The sequence below is a fragment of the Xenopus laevis genome, chromosome 2S (genome assembly GCF_017654675.1).
Source record: "Xenopus laevis strain J_2021 chromosome 2S, Xenopus_laevis_v10.1, whole genome shotgun sequence".
In the NCBI taxonomy this organism is placed as follows: Eukaryota; Metazoa; Chordata; class Amphibia; order Anura; family Pipidae; genus Xenopus; species Xenopus laevis.
In genome coordinates, this window is record NC_054374.1 from 118,711,987 (window position 1) to 118,726,694 (window position 14,708).

The 14,708-nt window shown below is 36.5% G+C and overlaps 1 protein-coding gene across 1 annotated transcript in view; it reads left to right on the forward strand.

The window, feature by feature from the left end:
• dach1.S (dachshund family transcription factor 1 S homeolog) overlaps nucleotides 1–14,708 on the forward strand; it is a gene marked incomplete at its 5' end in the record, with an annotated part of 231,580 nt that overhangs the window by 190,086 nt on the left and 26,786 nt on the right.

The window sequence follows — 14,708 nt, forward strand, 5'->3', positions numbered from 1 at the left end:
CCAGCCCAGCTTCACTAAAACAGCAACGAAGATCTTTTAGCAGTGTCGGAGGGTCAGATTAATGCAGGTTTGCAGGGCTGGTGGAAGTTTGAGGAGGTCTTTGAGGGGAACTATTGCAGGTGCAGCACATACTTGATACTGACACGTCATGTGTCAGTATCGCTTTAATATAAAGTATAATTGTTGCTGTACTGTACTTTGTTTATGTCTACCCCTGGGCTTGTGTAATTTTTTAAAACATGTTTTTTTTTCCAAATCTTAAAAGTAAGCCTGTTTTTCGCAGCAAACAAAACATTACCGAAGGTAGTTGTGATCTTAACCAAAAACTTGTTGTTTTTTTCCATATTCATAAAGATTCAACCAAGTGAGTTTTGCTCAACTGTGTCCATTGGTTTTCTCAATCAAAAAAATCTTCATTTAAATACTGGATCTTTGATAGTAAGAACCTTTTAAACCAATGAGAAAAGTGCAAATATCTATCAGACCTGGGAGAAAAGTTGCAGGAAATTCTCTAACTTGCACTTCATGAACAGTTTTCATGGCAGTGTTTCATGATTAAGCTTTTAAAAAAGTTTGAATTTTAATGGCAAGGTAATGTTGTATACTTCTGAGGATCTTTCACAGGAACTGACAGAATTAAATGAGCCAAAGATTTCGGTGTTCCCTTAACATCACAATTTTCCATGTATGAGATAAAAGAATCTAGTTAGTGCGATAGACAGTTTCAGCAGTCTACCAAATCTTTATTATGTGTAATCAGTAGTGCTTTATGTCCCATCCTATAGTAATCTGCCCATGGAAAATAAAAGCCAAATGGTTATGGAATGTGTGCACATAGTTCTGCTGAATAAACGGCTGTAATTAAATCTGTTTGTGACCATGAATATGGTTGTGAAAAATAAATGCTTACAATAAACTAAAAGTTTCTCAAATGTTATTACCAGTGATAATCAAAGTCTATTTTAATGACAAATATTAAATACCTAGGTTTTCAAAGTTATCTCAAGAGATTAAGCAGAAAGACCTCCAATTGTAATGCAAGCAAAACAGCTGCTACTTATCCTATCTATTTGACTGTAATTAGGATAAATAGTGTCATTCACTGTATGCCAGTGTCTGACTTATACTGAAAAACATATCTTGGGTCACAAAAGCAAGTATAGACTATGGAATGGTTGACACAGTGCTAAAATTGTAATTGTTGACTGGGAAATGGGGGATTGGGGTCTTAGTTGAAGATGCTGTGGAATTGTAATGGCTAAAATATAATATGTTTTATATCCAAGTATTTTCCCTATACTGTTTGAATTCCAGTTTCATCCAAACACCTATTATTTCACCGATAAGACAAATGTAATGATTCAGGATTGTATTTGCCATTATAGTATTACAGATAATATATACCTGTAATTTGCATTTGATAAATGTAATTGGGAAGAGTAAAGATTGAATCACTCAAGTACAGCTATGGCATTTAACTGCTGTGCACATTGAAACAGTTGCTACGGCCAATTAGCAGCTTCTCAGCACAAATATTCACATGTATTGTTCAATGTATTCATTTAAGGATTCTGTGGGTGTGAAGTGCAGAATGAATAGCTAACTGTGGTGTAATATAAACCATAGCTACAACCATCATTCGCATAAGATTTAACAAGTTAATCTATAAATTGCAATGGAATGCACTAGAATATGCACACTTGGATGCTGTTGCTCTAAGGTGTGCTGGTGGTTCGTGGTATATTCCTCCAAGCTCATTTTGGGAAAGCAACACCAGGAATGTAGAAAGTGTAAACTTCACAAATACACATATTCACATATTGAAAAACCAGTTACAATATCAAAATAATTGTGTACTCTGGCATATCGTAATACAAAATATTAAACATATTCTGGCATTTTCAACTATGTGATAACAATTTATAAATATTTCAAAAAACATATGTTTTAGAATCAGTGATGCCCATGTGTTTTCTGCAATTGTATTCCTGCACCAGTAGTTCCATACACATGGACAGACCAGACCAGGTATTGAAGCTAACATACATATTCTGATGGTTGTATAATAAGATCAATATTGACCACACAGTCCAACCAAATCTGGGTATGTATGGCATTTTAATTTTGATGTTAGGAATAGATGTGACTTGATGACCCGACCAGAAAAATGAATTCTGAGTTACTAAAACAGGTAAGCCGACAAGTGATTATGTCCAACGCCTGCAACATATTTGTATAGAAAGAATGTTGTTCGATATTCTGTATGTTTATTTTATAAGACTTTACATTCACATAGTGAAATATTAGAGATGCACCAAATCCACTATTTTAGTATTTGGCTGAATTCAGAATCCTTCACAAAAGATTGGCCGAAATACTGAACCAAATCCGAATCCTAATTTGCATATGCAAATTAGTGAACTGTAGAATGAAAGAGAACCGTGCATGCAGCGTGTGGTTAAACATTTTATTACCTCTTTGTTTGTGTGACAAAAAGTCACATGATTTTTAGGATTCGGATTCAGTTTGACCAGGCACTTGAATCCCAAACTGAATCCTAGCTTGGTGCATCCCTATTAAATATAAATACATTTTGTACAAAACGATCAACTTTATTCTTGAATTTAATTGTATTTAAGAACTTATTTATCAATAATAATTCTATTTTTTAATTAGCTATATCCTTTTGCAACACTCATTTGAACTGTCATCACTAAATCATTTTATAACATTGGTTTCACTGTATGAAATGAATAAAAATGCTGTTTTGAAACATTTCTTATTGAAGAGTCAGTGTTTATGGAACCAGTTTGCGAGCAATTATTAGTACTTTTTAATTATGTTCAGTAAGACATTTTGTTAACTAAAAACTCATTTGCATTCATACCTCTGGTCTCACAAATGTACACTTGCCTTCTATTACACTCATTTAATCAGCGTTTTGGATTCCAAACAGCAGTCCTTAGCTTTAAATCAGATGAGTTAGTTTACAACAAATATACCAACTTTATTCAGTGAATGTTTGCAGCATACTTACAGATGCTAGAATAATCTCTAATGTTTTTGCTCAATCTGCTCTAGAGATGGATGAAATAAATAGTTTAAACTAATTAATGTAACACCAGCTGTTACAAGTACTTGGCAGACTTCTGTGAGTTTTGATGGGCATAGAGCGGCTGTTATACTTGACTTTATTTTAGTACAATGTTGATCACAGCTGAAATGAAATATGCGCCAAAGTAAAAAGCCAATATTATTTATTGCATGAATCCAAATAATGAAACAGAGTAATCTGCAAATAATACTTGAGTATTTGTTTTTGTTACCAAAAAAATGTTGGCATTATCATAAACCTGGCTAACAATCTTCTGGCAGGCTTGCTGTACTCATACTTATCATTTATGGTAAATTATTTTGTTTTAGTTTAAAGCAAAGCAATCAGCAAAGAAGTGTATAAAGGGAAGGGGATATCTGATCTAGCCCATTTGCTTGGTGTACAAGGCATAAGTGTAGATGGACTCAGAACAATTAGGCCTGCTTTGTGTGGTTCCTGGTATTTTAATATATAACTCACAGGGTGTGTGAACAACTGTACAATTTATTCAGTTCACAATTCGTTTTTCTCCAGCTTGGTCTTAATGTGGATGGTAATTTCCCCGAACAAAAGATGCAGGTTGAAAAAATTAAGAGTCCATATCATCTGATAATCCATCATAACCTTCAAAATATATACATTATTTAAAGGGAAGTAAAAGTTACCAATAGTGATGGGCGAATTTTTTTTCGACGCAAATTTTCGCAGCGAATTTGCGCCTGGCTAATAAATTCGCCCATCACTAGTTACCAATTAGCTTTTGTGTAAAATTAAGCTTTTTTAATTTTCACTGTAGTTAGTAACTTCAACTTGATGTTGCACAGGTGGCAGGGATTCAGCGTAAGCAATTTATGGAATAAATATTATGTCATCAGAATGATAACCCAATTAATTTTATACTGACACCTCATTTCTCAATAAACTACGTTTCAACAAATTCCATGCTCATTTGTGATAATGACTCTAAGAGCCAGGGTTTGATTGACTTCTTATTCTACTCGCAACATTTCCCACAGTATACCGGACCAAGAAAATGTGTGTCCAAACAGTGCATTACCTTCCAAGGTAAATTTTATACTAGAAACTTTTAGCATCAATCTGTAATATGCTTTTCTAAGCCAATTGCTTGTAGAATAATGAAAGCAACAAAGTAATTGGTAATATGTAAATGCCCAGGTGCAAATTTGTTTATAAATAACTCCTTCTCTCATCTCAGGAAGAGGGCTGTACTAACTGAATCACAAGGAGGATATCAGGTGGTTTTCTAAGTGTAGCACACCCATAGGTGAGCCTGAGAAGTAATGTAGGATGTGTTGTTTTCTGACAGTGTACTCCGGATACCTTAGGCTGTGGGCAACTCAGTGTGTAGTGGCCCCTTTTTAGCACCTTACTTTCAAGTAGATCCTGGGTGTGTCCTGGTGCATGGATTAACCAGCATGGAAATAACAGCAGTCTAGTGGTTGCTTTAAACACATAAACATCTTTATTGAACAGGCAGGCAGCTGAACTATTCACAGTAATCAGGCAATATACAGTAGATCTTCCAGTACAATCCTCATCAGTGAACAACCTTCAAATTAAGATATTGCAAGTAGGTCCCTATCAGAGGGTAGTGCAGCCTGTCTTTGTGATTTTACCCAGCACTAGAGATCCAATGGGCTATCTTGCTCCTTCGCACTTTCCCTACTCCTGAGCTTACCCACTCGTGTCCCTGTCTGGCAGCTTGATCACCGCAAGGGTGCTAATCCCAACTATTCTCCTTGTTGGAGCCAGCATCACTAAATACCTGCCTCTACCTTTCACTCCTAGAGTGACTATTACACAAACTTCTTCTGCTAAATAAACTTTCCCTATCCAGTGTCTGTCACTGCTCAGACCCTCTGCTGTACCCACCTCCCCGCAAGGAAGAGAGAGCCATGAGCACGTGTGTTCTCCCTTTTAATAAAAATTATGCTGCCACCTAATGGGCAAACCTTGAACTACAATGGCCCAATAACAATACTCTTTTCTTATAAATGCTTGAAGTTTTGAGATCTGATGTAACCAAACTTTAGCAAACAGTGCCTACTGTATGTCAGCAATCAACCTACTATTCCAGCTGACTCACAAACCATAGCAGATATGATATTAAAACCTATCCTGTTACTTTCTATTTTGTTATTGACCAGTAGTTACCAGTAACTTAATTATCTTATTTCCGTAATTGTTTGGGAGAATATGTATTTGTGTAGTGGTAATAATTTAAAGGCAAAGTAGCATTCTAGAAAAGGGCCTTAATCCACCAAATGTCAGTTAAACTAAGGAACCCTGATAGCTGTTAAAAATAAGAGATAAGATGAAAAGTTTGTTATTTAAAAGTCTTAGTTTAATGTAATTTTAATTACTAAGAAACTAATTGAAGCACTGTGCTTTGCAATAAGCTCAGGTTAACATATTACAAAACCCTTTAAAATCTACAGCTGTCTGTAATGAATTTTAAAGAACCAACCAAAAATATTGTGACTATTTATTAAAAAACAGTGAATGTATGCTTAGGGATTTATTTATCAAAATTCTTATTTGTGCACGTATGAATTTGAAATATGTATTTAAGAATACACTTATATTTTTAAAAAATGAATGCTTCCTTATTTATTAAAGAATCTGAATTAAAAAAAACTATTGCATAAATTAATGATAAAAAAACACAGAATGTGTTGAAATTGCCTTTTACCCAGCTTTTTCATGAGTTTACAAGTGCTAATGAAATATGAAAAACTTTAATACCTTGAATTTGATAAATATTTTGCAGTATGCTAAGGACAGATCCCATTGACTTCTTTATGACCTGGGCAGCTTTTAGATGTTGAAGTATCGTTTTCTTGGTGCTTCTTTTGGGTAAAGAATTTTTGAAAAAAAAAATGTGTTTTGAACTTCAGTATTGAAATGCACCATTTTTGGCAAAAATAAAATTTGTTCCCTGGAAAAAAAAGTTATGAACATTGATAAATAAGCCCCATAGTGTTAGTATTTGTAAAGATGTTAATAAGCTAAGTTAAAGGTCACCATAGATGTTAAGATTTTTCTCCTTAACTTATTTTAGTATGATCCGTCCAATATTATACATTGAAGTGAGGTTAGTGGGCAAAAAAAGATCTTGCATCTAATGATTTTTCATCCGAAATCAGTTGGAAAAACGATCGGGCAGGTTAGAAATTTTCATTGGTCCAAGTGAAATACAGTTGTTTGCAGGGCCAAGCAAGCAGCTACCCAGTGCCAGGCCAGGCCGGCCAAGCACCCTAGGCAACTTGGCCAGCATCTGAGACAAATAGGCACTTGTTCGCACACCCCAATAGGTGCACGCCTGTGGAAGGACGAATAGGCACCCCCCACACAAATGTGCACATATAGGCGCATGCGCTCTCTCAGTCCACAGCAGTGCAGAAAAGAAAAAGGGGACCAGACTAGGGGAACATATATGTCTGGCGCCCCCAGGCTTTTTGCCCTAGGCACATGCCTACTCAGCCTACCCCTAGTACCGGCCCTGCAGCCACCCACAGTTTTCTTGGCTTCAACTAGACTGTATCTCTTGAAATGTCTTTTTAGTTGATGAGAAACAAGGAGAGTTGTGCTCACCACTATTTTTAAAATAGTTGATAATTGAATAGTTGCACCAGTGCACCAGTGCTGAAATAGAAATAAACCATGACTGGATTACAATGAAGTGGGATAAAATATTGCTCGGGCAGTGAATCTAAACTATAAACACCATTTTGCTCTCTACAGTTAGATCAGTTTCCAATTAAGCAGAGCCATGTAAATAATACATTACAGGAAAAGCTGAAACAATCAGTTCTTTTGTTTTAATGTGGAGCTTTAAAGATGTGGCCAGAACAAAATAAATAATCAGTGCTTTTGAAAAGGACCTTGATTCATCATTAATTTAACCGACACAGATTTACACTGTATTACAAACATCTGTTTTCTAACTGTAAAATGCAGTGTTACACTGTTCACTGTGTATTTACAATTATGTACTGTACTAATTGGTGCATTTTATTACTTAAACACACACACACATACATATATATATATATATATATATATATATATATATATATATATATAATCATTCTTTCTTTCTTTCTTTCTCATAATTGGTGCCATAATTTTGAAGAAGCTTGTTCAGTTAAAGGATTGCTTGGGCAGAATGTATTTCTAAGATATGCTAGTTGAGGAAGGCTTATTGGTAAAATCATGGTTGGGAGGTAGATTATATTAAGGCGGAGAATTGAACTTGGGGAAAAGCATTTTGTTTACAGTGGTATGATAAAGGGATATGGTATATCAGCCAAACAAAACTCTCAGTTAAGAGAGCTAATTCATCCACTAATTATTTAACTACCTGTTGTTTCTTTCATTAAAGCCTGATGATAATAGCAAGTCAGATAAAAAAGGTAGAATAAAATTCTCTTTTGTGTGGTGAAGATGTTAAGAACCATACCCAAATGGGAAGCAGTAGCTCTGTTTCTTTTCATTATTGTTTGTTTTCTGTAGTTTCGAAGAAAAGGGCATTAGTATCAGGATCCCTATATGTGTTTAATTTGTTTAGTTCTCAGCAAGTCAGCACAGTAGAAATGATAATTAGAGATTGCCAGATTGCCTCTACATAGACAGAGCAAATAATTGCTTCAGAATGTAATGAACGTCTCTTTAATTTTGTTTTTAATGGAAAGTGTCAGTGGGAAATAAGTGTCGCAAAATATTTATCATTTCCAAAGGTGTTCAAGAGCACCAACACAATAAGCCATAGAAAGTGTTTTATTGGTTATCCAGGGAATCAGCTGTGTATTTAGTCTAAGAGCAGTTGGTTATAAATCCAGACTCCAGGCCAGAAGTTTGGAATGCAGATGGGCTAAACATTATTAAAGCTTACACTGAGCTGCTTGAAATAAGAGGTTACATTTTTTTTTCTAATAATAGAAATGATGTGTGCTACATCATCATGAGCACAATTACAGTATACCGGCAGATGGTGGGGAAAAAGACAAGCTTTTTAATTCCAGAGCAATATGGAGGGTGTCTTTCTAGAAAAGACCCTTTAGAAGCAATGAAAAGTTGCAATTTGTTCTGCTGCTTTGTCTCAGCAACTTTTTTGTCAAAATGCATCAAAGTCAATGGGTGTTTTTTCTTATGTTGACTTTTTTGTTTAAGCGACAATTTTGTCTTGGCAACTTTTTTGTTGCTGCAAATTTTTATGCAGTGATTTTTGCAGAAGTTTTGCAAAAACAATTGCCCATGGCAAAATGCAGAGTTTCACCGCAAATGCATGCCTGGCAAAAAAAATTGCTCATCACTGCCTTTTAGTTATTAGACCTGGGAAAATGTTGCCCTTGTATCACTAAAGGGTAATGTCATAAAAATCATAAACTGAAAAATAGTACAATTTAAAATAGAAATTCACAATTTTAATTATTAATAAGTTCATTATTCATGTAGTCTGCACCTAATGCAGTTAATATTTGAAGGTGGAATATTTTGTGTTGCAAACCAATGATTTCTTTTTAGTAAGAAGTTTTATTACATATATTTCCCAATGCCACCTCAAACTCAACCTAACGAAAACTAAACTAATCATCTTTCCACCTAAGCCTGGTCCTACTCCCTCATTTACTAACTCTATTGATGGCATGTTCATCAATCCTGTGAACTCAGTACGCTGTCTGGGGGTAATCTTTGAGTCCCATCTCTCTTTCTCTGATCATATTATCACCACTGTCAAAACTTGTCACTTTTTCTTGCGCAATATTGCCAATTCCACCCTTTCTTTCACCTGCTATGGCCAATACACTCATGCATGTTCTCATCCTATCCTGACTAGATTACTGTAGCCTTCTACTAACTGGCCTCCCTAATTCCCATATCTCCCATCTACAGTCTGTATTAAATACTGCTGCCAGAATTCTCCTCCTTCTCCTCTCCTTCAAAGCCCTTCACTCCTCTGTGCCTCATTACATCTCATCCCTTGTCTCTCTATATGCTCCTGGCCAAATCCTCCACTCCTCTCAGAGCAACCGCTTGGTTGCACCCCCCACTACTACTTCTGTTTTCCACATCAAACCCTTCTGTCTCCTTATATTGGGAATGCCAATCCTCCCTCAACGTCTTCAGAACTAAACTCAAAGAGTACCTCTTGGAGCACTTGCATAACAGCTGAACTGGGAACTGGCACATATATGGCAGTATCACCCACTGTAACCTACAGCACTTACTATTCCTGATCTGTGTATGTTCATTACCATGGCAGGGACTGCCATCCTTTTGTTTCCTTGACAATAAGCACTTAATATGTGTTGTAACTATACTTTACATTTGTGTGTATTGTATTTTAATACTTATTTGTACTTATTATAGCATTGACCCTATTTGTTTTACTAATTTATTGTTCTGCTGTACAGTGCTTTGCCCTCAAGGAGCACTATACAAGTAAAAATATACATACATACATACAATGCTACAAACTATAAAATGTGCATTTTATTTTTTTTATTATTATTATTTTTTTGCTCAGGAAGTCACTTAATACTTTTGTTTGCATTCCTCATCTTTTCTTATATTCCCTCATATGTGTCCTGGGTAGGGATGTAGCGAACGGCGGAAAAAATGTTCGCGAACATATTCGCGAACTTGCGTCAAAAATACGAACGGTTCGCGAACGTCGCGAACCCCATAGACTTCAATGGGAAGGCGAATTTTAAAAGCTAGAAAAGACATTTCTGGCCAGAAAAATGATTTTAAAGTTGTTTAAAGGGTGCAACGACCTGGACAGTGGCATGCCAGAGGGGGATCAAGGGCAAAAATGTATCTGAAAAATACATTGTTGACACAGCGCTGCGTTTTGTGCTGTAAAGGGCAGAAATCACACTACGTCACTCAGGTGATGTTTCTGGACACGGAATGTGAAAAAGCTCACACAGCTAGGTGGCACTTGGTTAAAGACTGGGCAAACAATGCCTGCAAGGGCAACGTATACAGTAGTGGGTACGGAATATATTATTGCTGCTGTAAAAACATCACTCAGGTGATGTTTACGGACACGGAATTATTATTGTTATTTAGACAGAATGTGAAAAAGCTCACATAGCTAGGTGGCACTTGCATACCTCCCAACTGTCCCTCTTTTGACCACTTAACCCCCTGTCCCTCTTTTGTACTGGAAAGTCCCTCTTTTCTCTGAACTGAACAGCCAGAAAAAAAGCAGTTTCTAACTTAATTAGCTTTTGGCAGAGAGCTCAGAACAGCTAACAGGTGCAAATAAGATACTTTGTAACAATTTTGACTCTGGTTGGTGCTGGTAGTGGTGAACTACTAGGAGGAGCAGCACACCAGTCCCTCTTTTCTCTGAACTGAACAGCCAGAAAAAAAACAGTTTCTAACTTAATTAGCTTTTGGCAGAGAGCTCAGAACAGCTAACAGGTGCAAATAAGATACTTTGTAACAATTTTGACTCTGGTTGGTGCTGGTAGTGGTGAACTACTAGGAGGAGCAGCACACCAGTCCCTCTTTTCTCTGAACTGAACAGCCAGAAAAAAAACAGTTTCTAACTTAATTAGCTTTTGGCAGAGAGCTCAGAACAGCTAACAGGTGCAAATAAGATACTTTGTAACAATTTTGACTCTGGTTGTTGCTGGTAGTGGTGAACTACTAGGAGGAGCAGCACACCAGTCCCACTCCCCAACACAGCTAGACTAATAGCACTGGGCTCTTACAGTAGCAAAGTAAAAAAAACAAAAAAGAAAATAAAAGCAGTCCTTACAAGGACTATTGGGTTACAGGCAGCAGTCAGCAGATGAGAGATCAGCAGCAGGACAGCTGCCCACAGCAGCTACATACAGAGCACTGCAGTAGAAGGTAGATTACTAGCCAGCAAAGCTACCTAACCTAAAATGTCCTTCAAATCCCTGCAGAGTTCTGTCCCTACAATACAGAGCAGTATCAAGTAGATTACTAGCCAGCAAAGTTACTATCAACTGTCCCTCAAATCACTCAACAGCTCTCTCCCTACACTAGCTCTTCCAAGCACACACAGGCAGAATGAAAAAACGCTGCAGGGCTTCAGTTTATATATGGAAGGGGAGTGGTCCAGGGGGTGTGGGGGTGGTCCAGGAGGGAGAGCTTCCTGATTGGCTGCCATGTATCTGCTGGTCTGGGGTGAGAGGTCAAAAATAAGCGCCAGCTAAGGCGAACCCAAATTGGCGAACGTCGCGCGACGTTCGCGAACATTCGGCGGACGCGAACAGTCGATGTTCGCGCGAATTAGTTCGCGGGCGAACAGTCCGCGACATCCCTAGTCCTGGGGACATTTTAAAAGTATAAATACTTTCCTTAGAGAGAACATTTATCTACTATGAATTAAACTACCCTTAGTGCAGTTATTCAGTTGGAGTGTACAAGTGTTAGTGACTGTAACAAAATATAATGATGTTGTGATTAACCTGATCTTATTTTAAAAGCCAAGCAACCCATTGACTGATGATGAGTGTGATATGTTATGCATGAATAAGGTTGTTAAAATACAATATATATTTTCAAGGACAATAGAAAGCACACACATGGCCATAGACATACACAGAAATACCTTCACATATATAATTCATTTTATTATGCACAATTCACAATGCCAATTTAAGATATATATTTGACTGGATTTAAGCTTTTATATTTTTTGTAACAGAACCCTAATGTAATAAATAAATGTAAAGGATATCATCTTGGCAAGTAGATAAAAGTAACAAATGAAGAGATTACATGAATCTTAAAGTATTATGGGGCCAATTTCTTCACTCACCAACAGAAACTATTTCATAGCATTTTATCAATTTAATGTTTCAAATTAATTGGAAAAGTATAACATCTAAAAGTCTATCTGGCAGTCTGTTTCATTAATAAAATCCCTTCCAAAAGGCAGCGATTGAGATAATAATTCAAAAAGAGTTTTAGCTTCTGCTGTAAAGGATGACAAAGCAAAATGGCAGTTTGCACTCTTTTGCATAAAAACGAGTAAATAGAGAAAAAAAACCTCTTCTATACAAACAATTAATGGTGACTTTATATCGATTGTATAAGGGAAAAAGAATGGGAGCCCTTACAGGCCTCCCTCTCACTTCCTGAAAGACACAACTGCAGACCCCAAATACTGTCTTGTTTCCCGTAGCTAATCCGCTTGCAAAATTACATCAAATTAAGTAAAAGCAGAAAGTTACAATTTCTTTGCAACAGTAAAACAATATTATGGTGCCTTTATCTTCTGTGTTGTCTTGCTTTCCATGACTTTTTATTTATCTGTTTCATTGTCTATATCAGTACTAATATTTGTGTTTTGTTTTGATAAAATTAAAAAAAAAAAGCCTAGCCAAGTGGAATGCTGCAATTTCCAGTCATAGTTTTGAAAAATGGGTATTTCTGTATATTTGTGCACTTATAGACATAAAGAAGTATGTATAGGAGATTACAACCTGTGACTAGTGGGCGAATTTGGGGCGTTTTGAAACGGCGAAAGATTTGTGAAACGGCGCCGGCGTCTCATTTTTGATGCTCTTGACGCTGGCGTCCATTGTTTTCGAGTCCATTTTTTTTGACGCCGGCGAATTTTCGCTGGGCGAATATTCGCGGCAGTTTTGCCAATTTATTCGCTGGCGGCGAATCGCAGGAATTCATGCCTGGCGAATAAATCCTCCCATCACTACATGTGACCCCACTTTCTAGTGAAGATGCCTGGGAACCCAGTTATTTAACTGCTCTTCTAATTAAACAGTCATGGTTGTGGTTTATATTATTAAACAGAGCAATTGTAAAAACATACAACTCTGAGTTCTGAATTCTTCTACTGTTTCAAATGTAACTGATATATGTTATCATAACAGCTTATACAGTAGACATAAAGGGAAACCTTAATGCCAGCTTCGAATGTACAGTAGGAATTTCCCTCCTGGGCAATATATTTTATTTTACTAAGCATTTTATCCTTATTGCACTCTTGCTTTTATATGTTATTTTTTATCCATCCCAGTGGCACATTTACCTGAGTTTACCACCCATTTACCAGCATTACAAAGCCGGACACTAGTTTTATTAAGATTTGCATTTTCACTGGGGTTCTGCAAGCTATGTTATTGCAACTGTTGTAGAGAAAAACTGTTGGATTGTAGCATTTTAAAATCGACTGTGAGAACCTCGACATTATGCATATGCAAGGGTTCTCATTACACTGTCAAAACTCATTAGTTCTTAAGAGGAGTAATTGCCATATCCAGCCCATATCTAACATATTGTTGCATACAATTTAGAACAGTGTTTGCTGTGTTACTGAGAGTGCTATATGTTTAGAAGATCTGATGACTTATTTTATAAACATAACATTGTGATTACAGTGCACTGGACACCACTTAGTTTTTTTCCCCAAGCCACACGTTCATGAGCACAGGCATGGGCTGTGGGTTCAATAGGTCCAAAATATATTTTACAAACCAGAAATACATAATGGAGTATATGTTAGATAGTAGATTTATAACTGATGCCTAAGCAGAGAAAATAATGATAAAAGGCAATTTCATAGTTTTACCCCAAATGACGTACTACTATGGGTGATTGTAAAATACCTCTAGTATGCCACATAAAGGGTAGTACCCTAGAGTTTTATAGGAATGTCTGCAGACAACTCATTCGAGACCATGTGGCGTGTCATGTGTCAAAATGGTCACACATGTAAAAACCTAGTATTTCCATATGACTTTCACTGCTTCCACTAACTGCCAATGAATAGTGACCTAAGCCTTTTGTACTGGTGAAGGTAGGTGTGATTGGGTCCTCTGTGCTTCTAGATTAACCCCCCACCCCAAATATTATATATGGCATGTGGTATTTAAGTACAATATATGACAGACAAGCGTAGGGGCAAGCAATGAGAAATAAAGGAAAAAGAAAGAACTAAATAATTTGGGTACGAACGCTACATGTTATGTGCCTAAACTTTTTGTACCAGTCCAATATGACAGAGCACTTTAGTAGTGCAGATGCATGTCTCTGAATGTGCCCCCAGTAGCTCCTCGTTGTCTCTTCTGCTAATTTACTGCACATGCTTTGGGCTGGTTGCAGTTATCCCCTACCTCAACTTGTTCCATTGGAGAGTGATCTATTTTGGAATCTGCAGTCTAAGGGAGTTTGGGAAATGGTTCCTTGAAGATTGAGATAGAGTATCATTGTTTCTTTTCAATCTGTAAAATCAGGTACCTTATGTCTGTAAACAAAAATATATTAATATTTATTTTTGGCATTTCAGATAGTGTTTATTTGTAGTGTTTATTCATTTTACACGAGTCCAACTGAATTAGCTCATTTCAGAAGGGGTATATTTTCCTTTAAATGTACTTTTGTTCTTTGCATTAAATAACTGTAAAAAATGGTAAATGTAAAGGAGAATGTATAGCAATTAAAGTAGGGATTAGAAAAGCTTGCGTACACTGTGTATAAAACCATTGTCTTCCATCTCTCCTGCCGGAATTCATTTCTTTCCATGTTACTACATAACCCCATTATTGCCAAGATAAAGCAAAATCTTAATAGTTAAAATTAAATT